At 37.5% G+C, this 20,664-nt stretch overlaps 1 long non-coding RNA gene across 1 annotated transcript in view; it reads right to left on the reverse strand.

Annotated features, from left to right (window-relative positions):
* Positions 1–20,664, reverse strand: part of LOC128656366 (uncharacterized) — a 448,845-nt gene that overhangs the window by 80,072 nt on the left and 348,109 nt on the right. The window contains exon 7 of the long non-coding RNA XR_008401994.1: positions 10,197–10,295. This is a non-coding gene — a long non-coding RNA (uncharacterized LOC128656366). The remainder of the gene's footprint in view (positions 1–10,196; positions 10,296–20,664) is intronic.

Here is a 20,664-nt window from a genome sequence, read left to right on the forward strand (position 1 = left end):
TAGGATCCCTGCCCATCACAAGCGAGACCTGAGCAACATACACCCAATATTTAAACATGCCTTTCAGTTCTGGGATAAAAAAAGACATAACCCAGCCATATCCCCTCATCCATCACCTGCACTCACTCTTCCTAGCGCACTGTTTTGTCTACCGGACTCCCATACTGAGTCATGGAGTCAACGACAGATCCTTCTAGTGACAAATTTCTATGACATGACACATGGCTCTCTCACCCTGACCTATGAACAACATTTCAAATCGCCCCCGAATCTCAGATTTGAGGCATATAGCCTGGGCACGCAATTACGTACTTGGGGATATCCAAAAAGGTTGCTCAGGCCACTGCCACTCTGGGAGAATGCCTGGAAACAAGCTCACAATATTAAACACACCCTCTCCTTTCACTACAACCTCCTCATTAACTCACACACCCCACATAAAATTTCCCAACACTGCGCATGGGAGAGAGAGCTGGGTTTCACCGCTGACATTGATATTTGGCATACTCGGATTATGGTAACCAAAAAATTACTACACTTCGCCACCCTATGGGAACTATACTATAAAATCCTAGTCCGATGGCACCTGGTACCGGTTACATTACACAAGATTTACAATACACACTCGCCTGAGCGCTGGAGAAAATGCGGAACCACAGGTACGGCATTACACATCTAGTGGTCCTGCCCAGTTGTTCAACCACTCTAGAAGAAAGTTTATGCTCTCCTACACATACTCGGAATCACTCCCCTATACATCCCAGAAGTTTCTATTCTACACATAAAGATGTCCAACCTCAATCCTGCTAATGAAGCCCTCACAATCTACATTTTCATGGCCACCAAGTTGGCCATTGCAAGATCCTAGAAGGAAGAGAGAACACCGCCCTCTCTCACCTCTCTCAAGTCTTATCCATTACCCACTGCATAGGGCAAATGGAACAATACTCATACAAGGTCCTAGATAAGGTGGACCTCTTTTATGAGATTTGGTCTCCCTGGCTCTCTAAATTCCCGAGATGGGAGATGACTTCCAACTTTAACCCCCTAAATTAGGCCTTCCCACTACTGCGCTCTACCTTCTCTCCCCTGAACCCATCCTCTCCCTTTTTTTTTCCCTTTCCCTTTCTTCTTCCCCCCTTTATCCCTCCTCCTCCTTTCCATTTCCTGGGTCATGTCTTAACTCCGGTTCTAAATATTATGTCTTCTGACTCTACGGGTCTATCAGCGAGACTACCCATACCAATACACTCGACAGATATAACTACCCATTGATCCTTCATACTCTATCTAACTTTTAAAAAGAGACTCCTTAGACTTATTCTCTAGACCACTAACCTACACCTTTCGAGACAATGGGACACGGATGTCTGTGTCCGGATCTTCTTCAAAGTACCCTTTACCTTCTCCTGTTAACAATGTAATCATACTGTATGCATATGCCATTTGTTTTATGCTATGTTTCATTGTTTTTTATTATGATATGCCTGTACTTGTCTCAATAAAAATTTATTTAAAAAAAAAAAAAAAATCTATTATCCATTATTAATACAGTGCCAACATTTTAGCTTGTGCTATATAGAGAATATAATACATATAGGAGACTGTCCAGTACTAAGATAAGGACACTAGAAATGCGCCCGTCAGCATCGTCCATAGTAATCTGGTATATGCAAAGGAAACTTCAGGTAGAAAGGCAATCCTAAATATGAAACAGGGGGTGAAGGGAAAGTGGAAGATATGTCAAAAGCTGTCTAGTGTGATAAGAGGATATGTAGATAGATTTTCTATAGCAAGAATGAAAACAGGAACTATAATAGTAAATAGTGTAAGCAAACCTATGTAATGTGGTATGGCAGAATAATAATAAATAATACAAATAATTTGATATTTTTTCTAAAGGACAGTGATCGACTCCTTTTAATTACAACACTTTTCCAAAAGATTATCAAATATTAGTAGAATCCTGAATTTTAGACTTACATTACATTACAGTTAAATGGAACAAATAAAGTAGATTACAAACTTATTTTTACTATACATAATTAAGCATATTATATTAAATTCTTAAAGTTTTCCCTGACCCTAAGCAATTGGTATAAAACTGAGTTAACACCAGCTACTAAAGGCCTACTAGGGGACATGAATTTATTGCTGTGTATAAAATATTGGTTTAATGATTATTCCCCCCCCCCCAAAAAAAAAAAAAAAATATTTTTTCTTATGGCATTGCTTATCGCATTTTAGTTTTTGATAGGGTGATCCTTAGGTTTTAAATTTGAACATAGAATTCAGTTTGGATTTGTGTTTGGTGGCAGTAAATATATTGGTAATGTATGATGTTGTAATGATTTCTGTCCACTAGATGTCAGTAAGTTTCACTATTAAATATCTCTGTGTAGATACAGTAATTTTTATGGCCCAATTTAGGGTGTATTGACCAAAAATTTGCTTTTATTATTATCAATGTTATAAAACAAGGGTTAAAAATACTGGGAAGTAGATTACCACAGGCCCTAAAATTCATCATATGGTTAATTTTTGGATTCTTCTGAAAACATTTGGATGAAAATGTATCCCCTGATTCTGAACAATCTGTATAGCTGTATTCTGACTTGCTCCAACATTTCAATTGTATTTGTTAGTCTCTATAATAAACTATACTTATTGCATTACTACTGGTGTGCCTGGCTACAGTTCATAATTTTGATTATGTTTTTGGGTGGTTAGCAGGAGGCCATATATTAGCTGGCACTCAGGGGTTTGAACCCTTTATTCATGGATTTGTAAGGTTAGGCTATGGACAATGGCGAGGCAGTGGGAGCAGTCTGCACCAGGTTTTGGCAACAAGGGAGTGATTACCCATACCATGGTCTTAAATACAGACACAGGTATCTGACAGTGACCATCCAAATTTGCTTGTCGGTCATTCACCATCTGGCATGGAGTAATTACAGAAGCCATCTTTAAATTATTTGCTGCCAGTTCTGAATGAATTCTGGAGGAGGGCCAAGAGTGACTAAAAGCCTGGAGCATCCACAATAGTCTGAATGGGGAAGAGACTGTGGGAGGGAAGGAGGAAGACTGAAGTGGCACTATTATAGAGAAGAATCTAGAGAGACAAGAGAAGACTTTGACAGTGGAATTGACTGATCACTGGAGAAAAAAGGTAAGAGCCACTACCTACAGAAAAAGTATAATGGGGGAATTCAATATATAGATTTTTATATAACTTTTAGCTCTATAACGTGAGCTCTTGGATTAATTGTAGTCCCTATTTTAACTGTCATTGATAGTTATTAAAACAGTTTTATTGCCACTAATACAGAAAAAATATAGGGCTAGATTACTAGTAGAGTGCTAATTTATTGCGTGCCCTGTTTGCGGGTGCAAGATAAATAATCAGCCATTACAAGTGGCTGGTTATTGCTTTCTGCAATCTCACGGTTGAAATTAGCGCTCAAAAAATTAACCAGAGATCAGATATCTGTTTAATATTCTAAAAGTGCCTCAAATGCCTTCAAAATATAGGGGGCTTTTACATAGCTGTCTATTGGAACAGTGTGTTCCTAGTAAATATTTATGTATATGCTTATATACATATATATCTATGTGTTAATATGTGTTTTAGCTAGACAAACTTTGGGGGTTAAGTCTTGGTCTGCTTATGTGGTATCTAAGCGCAGATCTTTGTCTCCCTTTAAAGGGTAAATCTCTGGGCTTAGACTGGATGCTATTATTGCCACAGTCACTGGGGGTAAGCGAGCTGTTCTGCCCCTGAATAACAAATCTAAGGTATTCTTAGATCTATTGGGTGTTTGTGTATCTTTCAGCAATCTAAGGCTCAGAAATATTCCCCCTCTACCCAGAGTTTTTGCTACTACAAGACCTGATGGAAGTCTCACTTTTCTTGGTGCAAAAACAAACAAGCTTTCATTCAAAGCATCCTCTAGGAAGATTATTTCTCTCTCTAGTGCCCTGAGATCCTTTAAAGGCCAAGAATTTGGAATTAATATAAGTTATTGCTTCAGTTTTAAACCAGTGGTTTTATTCAAATGTCATTATAGTACCAAAGAAAGAGGGTGCTTTTCAGAATGTTTTGAATCTAAAATTGTTTTTTAAAAAATTCCTGAAAGTTCCTACGGGCATGAGGGTCAGTTTATGTGTACCATAGAATGCTTAATTGCAAGCATTATCAGTTTGAGGCCCTCCCTTTTGGTCTGACTTCTGCTCCCAAAGTGTTTACAGAAATTCCTAGCTTAAGCTACAAAGCTCCCAGTAATTTTGTGGTTACTTAGGTGATATTTCAGTTTAGGCTCCCACTTTTCCGATGGTACTTGGTCACTTCAGAGTCACAGTTCGAAAATACATCTTCAAAAAGCTCTTTAATTCCTCAGTCCTGTGTGTCTTTTCTGGGTTTCATAATCGACTTAGTGACTATGAATTTGTCTAAAACCCTACTCGCGTGCAAACCTGATTGCATATTTTCAAGTGCGCATATGAAAATATGAATATTTCACATTCCAATGTTCTTCACATAGAAGAATATGTTCTATTTATTCAGAAATACATATTTATATATATTTATACACACACACACACATACAGTATATATATATATATATATATATATATATAAAAATATATATCTATATATATCTATATATATATCTATATATATATATATATATATATATATATATATGTGTGTGTGTGTGTGTGTGTGTGTGTGTGTGTGCTTCTTATGTGTGTACATATTTTTTTATGTATATATATGTCTGTAAATACCTGAGACCTGGGGGGGTAGTTATCAAGCCGTCAACCTCAAATACACTGGAATTCCGCAGCGTATTTGTGGCGAGGCTGATTCGCCTTAGTTATCAAAGGCTAGAGACCGACAAAAGTAGAATTTTGTGACGTAAACTTCGATCTGCCGGACTCAGTCCGACACAGATCAATTCTTACATCACTACAGATGTTCCGCACACATATGTCCCCCCCTACACCGCCGCAACTAAATAAAATGATTAACCCCTAAACCGCCGCTCACGGAGCCAACCGCCACCTACATTATACCTAGTAACCCCTTATCCCGCCCCCCTATACCGCCGCCCTCTATAATAGTTATTAACCCCTATCCTGCCGATCCCGCACCTCGCCGCAAATAAATAAATAGTTTAACCCCTAAACCGCCGCTCCCTGACCCTGCCGCAACCTATAATAAATTTATTAACCCCTAATCTGCCCCCACCTACACCGTCGCCACCTATAATACATTTATTAACCCCTATCCTGCCCCCCACTACACCGCCGCCACTGTAATAAAATTATTAACCCCTAAACCTAAGTCTAACACTAACCCTAACACCCCTCTAACTTAAATATTAATTAAATAAATCTAAATCATATTTCTATTATGAACTAAATTAATCCTATTTAAAACTAAATACTTACCTATAAAATAAACCCTAATACAGCTACAATATAAATAATAATTATATTGTAGCTATCTTAGGATTTATTTTTATTTTACAGGTACCTTTCAATTTATTTTAACTAGGTACAATAGCTATTAAATAGTTATTAACTATTTAATAGCTTACCTAGCTAAACTAAAGAGAAATTAACCTGTAAAATAAAAACTAACCTAAGTTACAATTACACCTAACACTACACTATACTTTAATAAATTATTCCTATTTAAAACTAAATACTTACCTGTAAAATAAACCCTAAGATAGCTACAATATAATTAATAATTACATTGTAGCTATTTTAGGATTTATATTTATTTTACAGGTAACTTTGTATTTATTTTAGCTAGTTAGAATAGTTATTAAATAGTTATTAACTATTTAATAACTACCTAGCTAAAAGAAATACAAAATTACCTGTAAAATAAATCCTAACCTAAGTTACAATTAAACCTAACACTACACTATCATTACATTAATAAATAAATTAACTACAAATAACTACAATTAAATACAATTACATAAACTAACTAAAGTACAAAAAATAAAAAAAGCTAAGTTACAAAAAATAAAAAAAATAAGTTACAAACATTTAAAAAAATATTACAAACATTTTAAGCTACTTACACCTAATCTAAGCCCCCTAATAAAATAACAAACCCCCCCAAAATAAAAAAATGCCCTACCCTATTCTAAATTTAAAAAGTTCAAAGCTCTTTTACCTTACCAGCCCTTAAAAGGGCCATTTGTGGGGCATGCCCCAAAGAATTCAGCTCTTTTACCTGTAAAGAAAAATACAACCCCCCCCCAACATTAAAACCCACCACCCACATACCCCTAATCTAACCCAAACCCCCCTTAAAATAACCTAACACTAATCCCCTGAAGATCATCCTACCTTTAGTCGTCTTTACTCAGCCGAGCCACCGGTGGAACTGAAGAGGGGACCCGGACCGGCAGAAGTTATCCTCCAAGCGGCGCTGAAGAAATCTTCCATCCGATGAAGTGATCCTCCAAGAGGCGCTGAAGAAGTCTTCTATCCGGGTGAGGTCATCTTCTAAGCCGGGTCTTGAATCTTCATCTTCTTTCCCGACGGACTACCGACGAATGAAGGCTCCTTTAAGGGACGTCATCCAAGATGGCGTCCCTTCAATTCCGATTGGCTGATAGGATTCTATCAGCCAATCGTAATTAAGGTAGGAAAAATCTGATTGGCTGATTGAATCAGCCAATCAGATTCAAGTTCAATCCGATTGGCTGATCCAGTCAGCCAATCAGATTCAAGTTCAATCCGATTGGCTGATCCAGTCAGCCAATCAGATTGAGCTCGCATTCTATTGGCTGTTCCGATCAGCCAATAGAATGCAAGCTCAATCTGATTGGCTTACTTGATAGCAAATTTTTTCAGGTCCGCGGCGGCGATGTGAGGCGAGCTTAGGCGGGCGTATTGGGCCGGCGAGGCAGAAAGTTGACACGTTGATAACTACCCCCCCTTGAATCTTTGAGCCCTTTTTAAATTTTTTGTGTCAATATTTTTTTGAATAATTTTTATTTAGGGTTATTATGAGTGTAACTGTACTTGTAATGTATTTTTGATGTGTTTTGAGGTCGCACTATCCCAACGAGCATTAACTTCAGTTGTGCTCAAGCAATCGCGTTTACTTTCCACTTGTAATACGAGCGCATATAACACCGCGATAAACCCCTTTTTGCTTGCATGCAACTGTTAGAGCTCCACTCGCAATCTAGCCCTATATTTTTTCTTTTGGTAGTGGGAATAAAAATAACCTTTGTTTAATAATAATTAATACAGATCCCTTTACTGCCTCTACCTACAGAAAAAATATGGGGAATTAACTGTAATGTTAAAACTTCTAGCCCTAGAACTTCTGTGAAAAGACCAGTAGTCTTGGCCCCTCATTTTGCCTGTTATTAATAATTATTAATTAACAGATCAGCAATCCACCACATTTTACTGTCACATTACCTACCTAAAAATGACAAGGAGGGAGTTGGCTGTAACTGAGTATGACCAATTATTTTGCCTGTCATTATTACGGTTTTACATAGATAAGCATTCACGCCCCCCCCCCCTTTTATAGCCCCACTACTTAAATAAAAACAGTAATGTAGTACATTTTCTGTACCCGATTTAGCTTAACTTCTATCTGTTTTTGAAAGAAGATGTGATCAGAAGAGCCTGGAGAGGAAACGTGGGGAGTGTAATTTTGGAGGCTATCACTTTGTGCAGAATAATGTAACATTATATTTTACATTTACTGTCCCTTTAACATCTCCATTGGAGCTAAATTCTATAAATAAACCATTCTTTCTATAAATAATTACTTTAATCATTTACCTCTCTCCCGTCTCCCATCCTGAGCAACACAAATCAAGGTAGACAATATTCTTCTGTCTGGATATATACAGTATATATAGATATATATGTAAAAATAAAAAGTCCAACCTTGTTTAGTACTCTCGAGGTTACCAATGCTGGCCAGGGCGCAAAGCAAATGTATCAATAAAGTCCCAAAGAAAGCCAGCACTCTACGGCATTAAGACCAATCAAATCTCTTTATTGCAAATAGTGACGTTTCGGGGTTTCACCACCGTCCTGATAATGTTCTGAGGATGGAAACGTCACTATTTGCAATAAAGAGATTTGATTGCTCTTAATGCCGGAGAGTGCTGGCTTTCTTTGGGACTTTATTGATACATTTGCTTTGCGTGCATCACTTTAAGAAAGTGCTGGCTTTCTTAAATAAATGTGTCTAGGCATACAAAAAAGACTCTTCTCTCCTTTTCAAAGTTTTTACATTTATAGGTTCCAACGTTTCGGCCCCAACCTGGGCCTTTGTCAAAATAACATATAATACAGACACAATACTTATACCCTGTTAAACCACTCCCCCAATTACTCACTCAGGCGATGCTCCATGAAGGCTCCTTTAAGGGACGTCATCCAAGATGGCGTCCCTTCAATTCCGATTGGCTGATAGGATTCTATCAGCCAATCGGAATTAAGGTAGGAAAAATCTGATTGGGCTGATGAATCAGCCAAGTCAGATTCAAGTTCAATCCGATTGCTGATCCAGTCAGCCAATCAGATTGAGCTCGCATTCTATTGGCTGTTCCGATCAGCCAATAGAATGCAAGCTCAATCTGATTGGCTTACTTGATAACTTAGGCAAATTTTTTCAGGTCCGCGGCGGCGATGTGAGGCGAGCTTAGGCGGGCGTATTGGGCCGGCGAAGGCAGGAAAGTTGACACGTTGATAACTACCCCCCCCTTGAATCTTTGAGCCCTTTAAATTTTTTTGTGCAATATTTTTTGAAATAATTTTTTATTAGGGTTATTATGAGTGTAACTGTACTTTGTAATGTATTTTTGATGTGTTTGAGGTCGCACTATCCCAACGAGCATTAACTTCAGCTGTGCTCAAGCAATCGCGTTTACTTTCCAACTTGTAATACGAGCGCATATACACCGCGATAAACCCCTTTTTGCTTGCATGCAACTGTTAGAGCTCCACTCGCAATCTAGCCCTATATTTTTTCTTTTGGTAGTGGGAATAAAAATAACCTTTGTTTAATAATAATTAATACAGATCCCTTTACTGCCTCTACCTACAGAAAAAATATGGGGAATTAACTGTAATGTTAAAACTTCTAGCCCTAGAACTTCTTTGAAAAGACCAGTATTCTTGGCCCCTCATTTTGCCTGTTATTAATAATTATTAATTAACAGATCAGCAATCCACCACATTTTACTGTCACATTAACCTACACTAAAAAATGACAAGGAGGGAGTTGGCTGTAACTGAGATGACCAATATTTTGCCTGTCATTATTACGGTTTTACATAGATTAGCATTCACCCCCCCCCCCCCTTTTATAGCCCCACTACTTAAATAAAAACAGTAATGTAGTACATTTTCTGTACCCGATTTAGCTTAACTTCTATCTGTTTTTGAAAAGAAGATGTGATCAGAAGAGCCTGGAGAGGAAACGTGGGGAGTGTAATTTTGGAGGCTATCACTTTGTGCAGAATAATGTAACATTATTTTTTACATTTACTGTCCCTTTAACATCTCCATTGGAGCTAAATTCTATAAATAAACCATTCTTTCTATAAATAATTACTTTAATCATTTACCTCTCTCCCGTCTCCCATCTGAGCAACACAAATCAAGGTAGACAATATTCTTCTGTCTGGATATATACAGTATATATAGATATATATGTAAAAATAAAAGTCCAACCTTGTTTAGTACTCTCGAGGTTACCAATGCTGGCCAGGGCGCAAAGCAAATGTATCAATAAAGTCCCAAAGAAAGCCAGCACTCTACGGCATTAAGACCAATCAAATCTCTTTATTGCAAATAGTGACGTTTCGGGGTTTCACCACCGTCCTGATAATGTTCTGAGGATGGAAACGTCACTATTTGCAATAAAGAGATTTGATTGCTCTTAATGCCGGAGAGTGCTGGCTTTCTTTGGGACTTTATTGATACATTTGCTTTGCGTGCATCACTTTAAGAAAGTGCTGGCTTTCTTAAATAAATGTGTCTAGGCATACAAAAAAGACTCTTCTCTCCTTTTCAAAGTTTTTACATTTATAGGTTCCAACGTTTCGGCCCCAACCTGGGCCTTTGTCAAAATAACATATAATACAGACACAATACTTATACCCTGTTAAACCACTCCCCCAATTACTCACTCAGGTGATGCTCCATGACCCTCTGGCTCTCTGATTTTCTTAAGGTGGAATCTGAATGCTGCTTACTATGCTGCACACTGGAATTTTCCAATTCTCTACCTTAAAAATAAAGTAAGATATTAGTATATTAATATACAGCTGTCATATAAGCAACACTATAATTATTTTTTTTAGGTAGGTTTACAGGGTAATAAACATATTTACAAGTGACTACTATTTATTCATAAATAATTTACAAACTGATTACTATATCCCCTTCATAGGTTCATAAATTCAATCATATCATCAGGTAGAATTAAGCTTATAGAGTTTTAGCTTATAGAATATCAGATTACCTGCTCTACAAGAAACAGGATAAAGACAGGTATGTATTCAAGCCCCTGGGGTGGACTGTGTCTAGCTCAGAGATCCATCTAGCCTCTCTTTGTAATAGCATGGTCTTTCTATCTCCCCCTCTTTTCAGTGGTTGTATTTGATCTATAGGACAGCATCTGAGACTAGACACTGAATGGCCCTTTTCTAGAAAATGTTTAGCTACAGGCTGATCTGACTCTCCGCTTTCCAGAGCTTGTCTGATGCTGGACCTGTGTACTGCCGTTCTTTCCCTCAGCATACATTCCCCACACTGGCACTTGATCATATAGACCACTTATTTGGACAATTTAACGGTTGTCTTATGTCATATTTTCTACCAGTGTGGCTATGTGTGAACATAATGCCTAGGATTAAATTATCACATGTTGTGCACCCATGGCACCTACAGTATATACACCTGGTCTCCTCGTCAAAAAATGTTTAACAGGTTTTTCATATTTATCTGTGGGGTCTGCCTGTACTAGCATATCCTTCAAGGAATGTCCCCTTCTGTAGGAGAATATAGGGAGTTCTTTAGTGAAAGATTTTAATCTCTCATCCCCTTATAGAACTTTCCAATTATCCTGGATAGCTTTTCATAGTTTCCAACTGTCTATTGTGTAGTCAGTGACTAAAAATAGTCTATCATCGTTCTTTCTGTTTCTCTCTACTTTTTGTTCTCTTGCAGTTGTTGCCTGTATTTTGCTATCTTGTAAGATGTCTGTTGGATATCCCCTCTTTGAGAATCTTTCACCCATTTCATCCACAGCTTTTTCTACTTCCTCTAACTTGGAGGTAAGTCTCACCGCTCTCAGCATTTGAGCCTTTGGCATAGATTTGAGTAGATGTCTTGGGTGAAAGCTCTCATATCTTACTAGGGTATTTCTATCTGTGGTCTTCCTATACACCATTGTCTCTATCCTGTCATTGTCTTTGAATAGTTCTATATCTAGAAACTCTGTTTTCTCTTTGTCCCACTTAGGTACAAATCTAATGGGGCCCTGATTTTTCTTAATCTCATCCAGAAAGCTGATTAGGGTACTCTCACCACTATACCAGAGGAAAAACACATAGTCTATGAACCGCCTGTAGTTCCTGCCAAATTGTACAAATAATTAATGATTCACAATATGACTCTGTTCATAAGAATGCATAAAAATATTAGCATAGCTCGGTGCTACCAGAGCAGCTAAGAACAGCGATCGATTGAAACAAAGGAGCTTTCTACATGAAGTGTCTTATACTTCATGAATGAAAGTCCCCTTTATTTGTTTCAATAGTCAATCTTAGCCTTTGTAAAATGCTAGGATTTACTTTAACTTTAAGCATTGAGCCTGAGCAATAATTGAATTAAAGCTGTTGTTGATTAACCAAAGTGAAAATCATTGCAACTCCTCATATAGGACTTGATAAACCACAAAACTGGCCGTTTAAGTTTTATTTTCACAATATTTCATGATGTTTTAGAAAATAACACTTCTTTTGTGCATGGGCAAAGCACTCTGATGCCAATTTAGATTTACTTAATATGCAATGACCAATATTCATTACAGTTATATTTATATCCTATTTTATAGCCATTTGCTATTGGTTGGTCCTGAAAATTAATTATTTAAATGTATAAATTGGCCAGTTCTATGTAATGCCTCACAGCATATGTGAACCAACAGAAATGTGAGAATTCATAAATTACAATTGCAACATGTGGAAAAACTGTTGTGCAAATGCTTTCATACAATGCCTATTTATTTAATGTTTGATCTGGGGTAATATTGAGTAGATTATCATCATTTGTCATAATGGGATTTTTCTTGGTAAACACATCATGTAGAATGGGATCTTACACTTTTTGCTTAAGGGTTGCTCTTGTTGTAATGTGGTGACAATAAAATATATATTTTGTGACTGTTGAATTAAACGGGCAGTCTACTCTAAGATTTTTATTGTTTTTTTTTAGAAATAGATAATCCTTTTATTTACCATTCCCCAATGTTGCATATTCAACTCTGTTATATTAATATATTTTTTACCTCTGTGATTACCTTGTATCTAAGTCTCTGCAGACTCCCTCCTTATTTTAGTTCCTTTGACAGACTTGCATTTTAGCCAATCAGTGCCCTCTCATAAGTAACTCCACAGGCGTGAGCACAATGTTATCTATATTGCACACATGAACTAATTCCCCCTAGCTTTGAAAAACTGTCAAATGCATTCAAAATAGAGGCAGCTTTCAAGGGCTTAGAAATTAGCATATGAGCCTTACCTAGGTTTAGCATTCAACTAAGAATACAAAGAGAACAAAGCAAATTTGATGATAAAAGTACATTGGAAAGTTGTTTAAAATTGCATTCTCTATCTGAATCATGAAAGTTTACATTTAACTAGACTGTCCCTTTAACCCCTTAACGACCAACGACGTATGGGGTACGTCCTGCCAAAAAAATGCAGTTATTGACCAAGGACGTACCCCGTACGTCGTTGGTCTTTGAAAGCAGTGGAAGCGATCCTGATCACTTACAACTGCTTTCATGTTATAGCAGTGATGCCTCGATATTGAGGCATCCTGCTATAACATTTTTTAGCCCACCGATGAAGAGAGAGCCACCCTGTGGCCCTCTCTGCATTGGCCATCAATGGCCCATGTTCGTGTGTGGTGGTGTGGGGTAGCTGATCCAGGGAGGCGGGGTGGGCGGCCATCGGTGGGGGAAGGGGGCGAGATCGAGTGCGCGGGGTGTGCGTCGCGTGCACGGTGAGCGGTGGGTGCGCGTGCGTGCACGTGGCGGGTGTGCGCGCGCCGCGGGCGGGTGGGAAACCCTACACTATGGAACAAATGTTAAGTGTTACACGGTGGGAGAGAGGGTGGGAACATTAGAAATTAACTTGTAGTTTAAACGATCTGGGAGGGGTGGGAGGTTGGGGGTTGAGGGGGGGCAGCTAAACCTACAGAAAATATAATTTTTAAATAATAAAATATAATAAAAAAGATATTTGATTTCAAACTGGGTACTGGCACACAGCTGCCAGTACCCAATATGGCGCAATAATAAGGCAGAGAGGGGTGTTAGAAGAGCTGTTTGGGGGGGATCAGGGAGGTTGGGCGGCTAAGGGGGGATCCTACAGAGCAGAATTATCATTTTTTTTTTTTTTAAATCCCCAAAAAACTCTTATTTTAGTACTACTGGCAGACTTACTGCCAGTACTTAAGATTGCGGGGACAATTGGTGGGGGTGGGGGGAGGGAAGAGAGCTGTTTGGGAAGGGATCAGGGGGTTGTGATGTGTCATGTGGGAGGTTGATACCTACACTAAAGCTAAAATTAACCCTGCAAGCTCCCTACAAGCTCCTTAATTAACCCCTTCAATGCTGGGCATTATACACGTGTGGTGCGCAACAGCATTTAGCTGCCTTCTAATTACCAAAAAGCAAAGCCAAAGCCATATATGTCTGCTATTTCTGAACAAAGGTGATCCCAGAGAAGCTTTTACAACCATTTATGCCATAATTGCACAAGCTGTTTGTAAATAATTTCAGTGAGAAACCTAAAATTGTGAAAAATGTAATGCTTTATTTTTATTTGTTAGCATTTGGCGGTGAAATGGTGGCATGAAATATACCAAAATGGGCCTAGATCAATACTTTGGGTTGTCTACTACATTATACTAAAGCTAAAATTAACCCTAAAAGCTCCCTACAAGCTTCCTAATTAACCCCTTCAATGCTGGGCATAATACATGTGTGGTGCGCAGTGGCATTTTGCGGCCTTCTAAATACCAAAAAGCAAAGCCAAAGCCATATATGCCTGCTATTTCTGAACAAAGGGGATCCCAGAGAAGCATTTACAACCATTTGTGCCATAATTGCACAAGTTGTTTGTAAATAATTTCAGTGAGAAACCTAAAGTTTGTGAAACAATTTGGGAAAAAGTGAACATTTTTTTTTATTTGATCGCATTTGGTAGTGAAATGGTGGCATGAAATATACCAAAATGGGCCTAGATCAATACTTTGGGATGTCTTCTAAAAAAAAATATATGCATGTCAAGGGATATTCAGGGATTCCTGAAAGATATCAGTGTCCCAATGTAACTAGCGCTAATTTTGAAAAAAAGTGGTTTGGAAATAGCAAAGTGCTACTTGTATTTATTGCCCTATAACTTGCAAAAAAAAGCAAAGAACATGTAAACATTGGGTATTTCTAAACTCAGGACAAAATTTAGAAACTATTTAGCATGGGTGTTTTTTGGTGGTTGTAGATGTGTAACAGATTTTGGGGGGTCAAAGTTAGAAAAAGTGTGTTTTTTCCATTTTTTCCTCATATTTTATATTTTTTTTTAAGTAAATTATAAGATATGATGAAAATAATGGTATCTTTAGAAAGTCCATTTAGTGGCGAGAAAAGCAGTATATAATATGTGTGGGTACAGTAAATGAGTAAGAGGAAAATTACAGCTAAACACAAACACTGCAGAAATGTAAAAATAGCCTTGGTCCCAAACGGACAGAAAATGGAAAAGTGCTGTGGTCCTTAAGGGGTTAATGATATTTTTTATTTTACTGAAAATAAATGCATTATTGATTAATCCAATTGAGCTGGGGTATAGTGGGCATATGTGTAGTATGTTATTTATATGCATTATACTATAAAATTGCTTCTCATACATTATTTTTTTTAAATTAATTTATTGTAAGTATTTTTTTGCAAGGTTTTGCTCTAAAATAAAGATTTACAGTGCAGGATATAAATATCTTTCCTTTTCATTAAAGGTAAATTCAGATTGGTTCTATTCAAAATTATTTTAGCTACCATTACAGTTCCTAGAGATGTTTGTGCTGTGCAATATCAAAGGATGGTAACCGAGACACACTAATGTACAAATATATGCAGAGACATATACACTAAAACCCTTGAACCCCAATGAAGTCTTTTTTTGAAGGCTTATTACTAACTGATTTGCTATACTGCAAACATGTTCGGTATAAGCAGAATAGAGAGACTGTATTAGTAAAAGTGCTCCAAAATACTTCGCTACTTCCAATATTTGCATCTTTTACCTTAGGGGCACTGGAGGTGAGATACATATTTGCCTGATTGAATGGGTGACAAACACCAGAGAAAAAGTAGTAGTTCAGAATCTTCATTCAGGAATATTTAACTCTCATTAATCATGCCGTTATATATCATAGCCATTATTGTGAGATATTTCAATTGCAGGATGTTTTTGTGTAAGGTTTTACAGGGAAACTAAGGACAGGGAATGCTTGTTTATTTCAGTCAACTAATAATGTGAGCGTAGAGACCTGCTAACACTAAAAAGCCTAAGTAACAGACACAAAACTTTTTGTACCAAGGCCTAGATGTCATTTAGGATGGTAACTTTATCAATAATATCGGCCAGTAGCAATTGACAAACCTGTCCTAAATTTATTGGCTCATAAATAACAACAAACTATTAGAAGCAACCTAAATGCACTCACTGTCTTTTCTTACAAGCTCTGTGCAGTGTGAAAAAGGCAAATTAATGTAGCTCCTCAATCATGGACCTTCAATGCTACTGTAAACTGTTCTCTATAATTCCAGCCATGAATAAATGTTAAAGTGTATGTAAAGTCACGCTTTCTGTTGTTGCTTAATGTATTAATCTATAAAAATAAAGGTTAGTTTAATTCATGAATTTTTTATAATATAGCTCTATTCAGGTAACGAAGCATTTTTAACCCGATTTCTCTTACTGTAATCCTCCGCCCGCCATCTTGTCCCTCGTTTGGCATTTGATTGACAGACCGCTGTGACAAATTAGAGATCGTACCCCGTGGCGTCCTGCCCCTTTTTCATTTACGTCACGCTATTGAACCGATGCAACTGCGCATGCGTCTCATAACATCGTCATCCACATTCCGTGCTCGTTCGTGTTTAGCGCATGCGCTTTGGTCCTTACTCTCTGATTTACATAGCAGGCGCAATCGCTCGGAGTAACGGAACAAGCCACGCAAGCGCATATTGAAATCCAAATTGAAACGCATGCGCAGATTGATTTGCCCGCGGGAGCGCGCTCCAGTAATACGTAAGCGAGCGTGAGGGAATGGTCTATAACGAAAGGACCTTTCAAGCCGGAAATCATGGATGGGAGGAGTTCAACCTGAAATCGTAGCTAAGTATTATTTGAAACTATAACATGACAGCATGATTAAAAAAAATAAAAATATAGCGGTTTATATTGCAAGCGTATTGACAATCAAAATTTTTGATTAGAAAGCTGAAAATTGACAATCACTTTAAGCTATAACACTAGGCTGAATTAATACATGGGGGGGGGGGTTATACTCAAATACTGGTGTCTATATAAATGAATACACGGGAGGGTTATACTCAAATACTGGTGTCTGAAAGCCACAGGCATTAATCCCAACTTTAATAGATATGCAATGATACTGACACAAAGAGGTATGATTATAGTTCATACCTAACAGGAACTCTATAATCCCTCCCCCAGAGCCTCCCTATATCCACTATACAAGAACCAGCCCCTAACCACATGTGAATAGAGGAAACATGGGAAATAGTCTAACCAACATAAATTGTAGGTGATACAGCCTGCTTTAATCTGTAAATAACATAATAACTACCTTTCATATCTAACCTAGTACATATTTTCATGCAACTGACTACAGAGTTGTCAATTAAAACTATCACCTGGCTTATTTGGAACATCTTCTTCAGGTCACATCACTGATTAGCATTTTTTTTCATGCAATAAGATTGTCCTAGTCTTTTCCTGTATTGTCATCCACCATCAGAGGTCAAACTCAAAGATAAACAGTCAGTAAGCAATCTGAGCATAAGCAGGCTCCATGGCTAATACACAAGATTCACATTCATATCTGTTGCACAATCCACAAGGATCACATTCAATAAATCCACTTTGGATATGCGCCAGATAATATCCTCTGTGTTGTGTAATAAATGTAATAACCGCTGGTGTAACCTCTCAACATACTTGTACACAATTCCCTTTTTACCACCAGCCCCAGGTAAATATTGTATGTGTAGTGCTACAGAAGTATAGCCACTATATTTTTAATAGTTATTCCAGGCTAAATGATCTACCAGACATTCAGTTCTTTACCAGAGAGAGAGATTTAATTAGAATCTGCCCAAATTACAAAGAGGTTACAGAGATAATTACATAAAAGGGTTTTCACTCATACTCCCAAACACACAATCGGCTAGATTTAGAGTTTGGCGTTAGCCGTCAAAACCAGCGTTAGAGGCTCCTAACGCTGGTTTTGGGCTACAGCTGGTATTTAGAGTCAGTCAGGAAAGGGTCTAACGCTCACTTTGCAGCCGCAACTTTTCCATACCGCAGATCCCCCTACGCCATTTGCGTATCCTATCTTTTCAATGGGATCTTTCTAATGCTGGTATTTAGAGTCTTGGCTGAAGTGAGCGTTAGAAATCTAACGACAAAACTCCAGCCGCAGAAAAAAGTCAGTAGTTAAGAGCTTTCTGGGCTAACGCCGGTTTATAAAGCTCTTAACTACTGTGCTCTAAAGTACACTAACACCCATAAACTACCTATGTACCCCTAAACCGATGTCCCCCCACATCGCCGCCACTCTATTAAATTTTTTTAACCCCTAATCTGCCGACCGCACACAGACGCCACCTACGTTATCCCTATGTACCCCTAATCTGCTGCCCCTAATACCGCCGACACCTACATAATATTATTAACCCCTAATCTGCCACCCCCGCTATCGCTGACCCCTGCATATTATTATTAACCCCTAATCTGCCGCTCCGTACACCGCCGCAACCTACGTTATCCCTATGTACCCCAAATCTGCCGCCCCCAACGTCGCCTCCACCTACCTACAATAATTAACCCCTAATCTGCCGACCGGATCTCACCGCTACTCTAATAAATGTATTAACCCCTAAAGCTAAGTCTAACCCTAACACTAACACCCCCCTAAGTTAAATATAATTTAAATCTAACGAAATAAATTAACTCTTATTAAATAAATTATTCCTATTTAAAGCTAAATACTTACCTGTAAAATAAACCCTAATATAGCTACAATATAAATAATAATTATATTGTAGCTATTTTAGGATTAATATTTATTTTACAGGCAACTTTGTAATTATATTAACTAGGTACAATAGCTATTAAATAGTTAATAACTATTTAATAGCTACCTAGTTAAAATAATTACAAAATTACCTGTAAAATAAATCCTAACCTAAGTTACAATTAAACCTAACACTACACTATCAATAAATTAATTAAATAAAATACCTACAATTATCTACAATTAAACCTAACACTACACTATCAATAAATAAATTAAATAAACTACCTACAATTATCTACAATTAAACCTAACACTACACTATCAATAAATAAATTAAATACAATACCTACAAATAAATACAATTAAATAAACTAACTAAAGTACAAAAAATAAAAAAGAACTAAGTTACAAAAAATAAAAAAATATTTACAAACATTAGAAAAATATTACAACAATTTTAAACTAATTACACCTACTCTAAGCCCCCTAATAAAATAACAAAGACCCCCAAAATAAAAAAAATGCCCTACCCTATTCTAAAATTAAAATAGAAAAGCTCTTTTACCTTACCAGCCCTGAAAAGGGCCCTTTGCGGGGCATGCCCCAAAGAATTCAGCTCTTTTACCTGTAAAAAAAAACATACAATACCCCCCCCAACATTACAACCCACCACCCACATACCCCTAATCTAACCCAAACCCCCCTTAAATAAACCTAACACTAAGCCCCTGAAGATCTCCCTACCTTGTCTTCCCCACGCCGGGTTCACCGATCGATCCAGAAGAGCCTCTGATGTCTTGATCCAAGCCCAAGCCGGGGGCTGAAGATGTCCATGATCCGGCTGAAGTCTTCATCCAAGCGGGAGCTGAAGAGGTCCATGATCCGACTGAAGTCTTCTATCAAGCGGCATCTTCAATCTTCTTTCTTCCGGATCCATGTAGTTCATCCCGCCGACGCGGAACATCCATCTTCACCGACGACTTCTCGACGAATGACGGTTCCTTTAAGGGACGTCATCCAAGATGGCGTCCCTCGAATTCCGATTGGCTGATAGGGCTTGGATCGAATTCCGCTTGGGCTTGGATCAAGACATCGGAGGCTCTTCTGGATCGATCGGTGAACCCGGCGTGGTGAAGACAAGGTAGGGAGATCTTCAGGGGCTTAGTGTTAGGTTTATTTAAGGGGGGAAACGCGTCAGGCCGTCTATCCCTCTGTGTCCATCCATCTGCCTGTTTGCTGTTGGTGTTATTTTTAAGCCTATTTTCTGTTTGTAAAGGCTTATACTTGTCAATAAATTATTTTTTTGCTTTTTGCCCCCGTGAAGTGCCTGCCTCTCCTTTCTGCTTTATTTAAGGGGGGTTTGGGTTAGATTAGGGGTATGTGGGTGGTGGGTTGTAATGTTGGGGGGGGTATTGTATGGTTTTTTTTTACAGGCAAAAGAGCTGAATTCTTTGGGGCATGCCCCGCAAAGGGCCCTTTTCAGAGCTGGTAAGGTAAAAGAGCTTTTCTATTTTAATTTTAGAATAGGGGTAGGGCATTTTTTTATTTTGGGGGTCTTTGTTATTTTATTAGGGGGCTTAGAGTAGGTGTAATTAGTTTAAAATTGTTGTAATATTTTTCTAATGTTTGTAAATATTTTTTTATTTTTTGTAACTTAGTTCTTTTTTATTTTTTGTACTTTAGTTAGTTTATTTCATTGTATTTATTTGTAGGTATTGTATTTAATTAATTTATTGATAGTGTAGTGTTAGGTTTAATTGTAGATAATTGTAGGTACTTTATTTAATTTATTTATTGATAGTGTAGTGTTAGGTTTAATTGTAGATAATTGTAGGTATTTTATTTAATTAATTTATCGATAGTGTAGTGTTAGGTTTAATTGAAACTTAGGTTAGGATTTATTTTACAGGTAATTTTGTAATTATTTTAACTAGGTAACTATTAAATAGTTATTAACTATTTAATAGCTATTGTACCTGGTTAAAATAAATACAAAGTTGCCTGTAAAATAAATATTAATCCTAAAATAGCTACAATATA

This window comes from Bombina bombina, chromosome 4 (assembly GCF_027579735.1).
Source record: "Bombina bombina isolate aBomBom1 chromosome 4, aBomBom1.pri, whole genome shotgun sequence".
In the NCBI taxonomy this organism is placed as follows: Eukaryota; Metazoa; Chordata; class Amphibia; order Anura; family Bombinatoridae; genus Bombina; species Bombina bombina.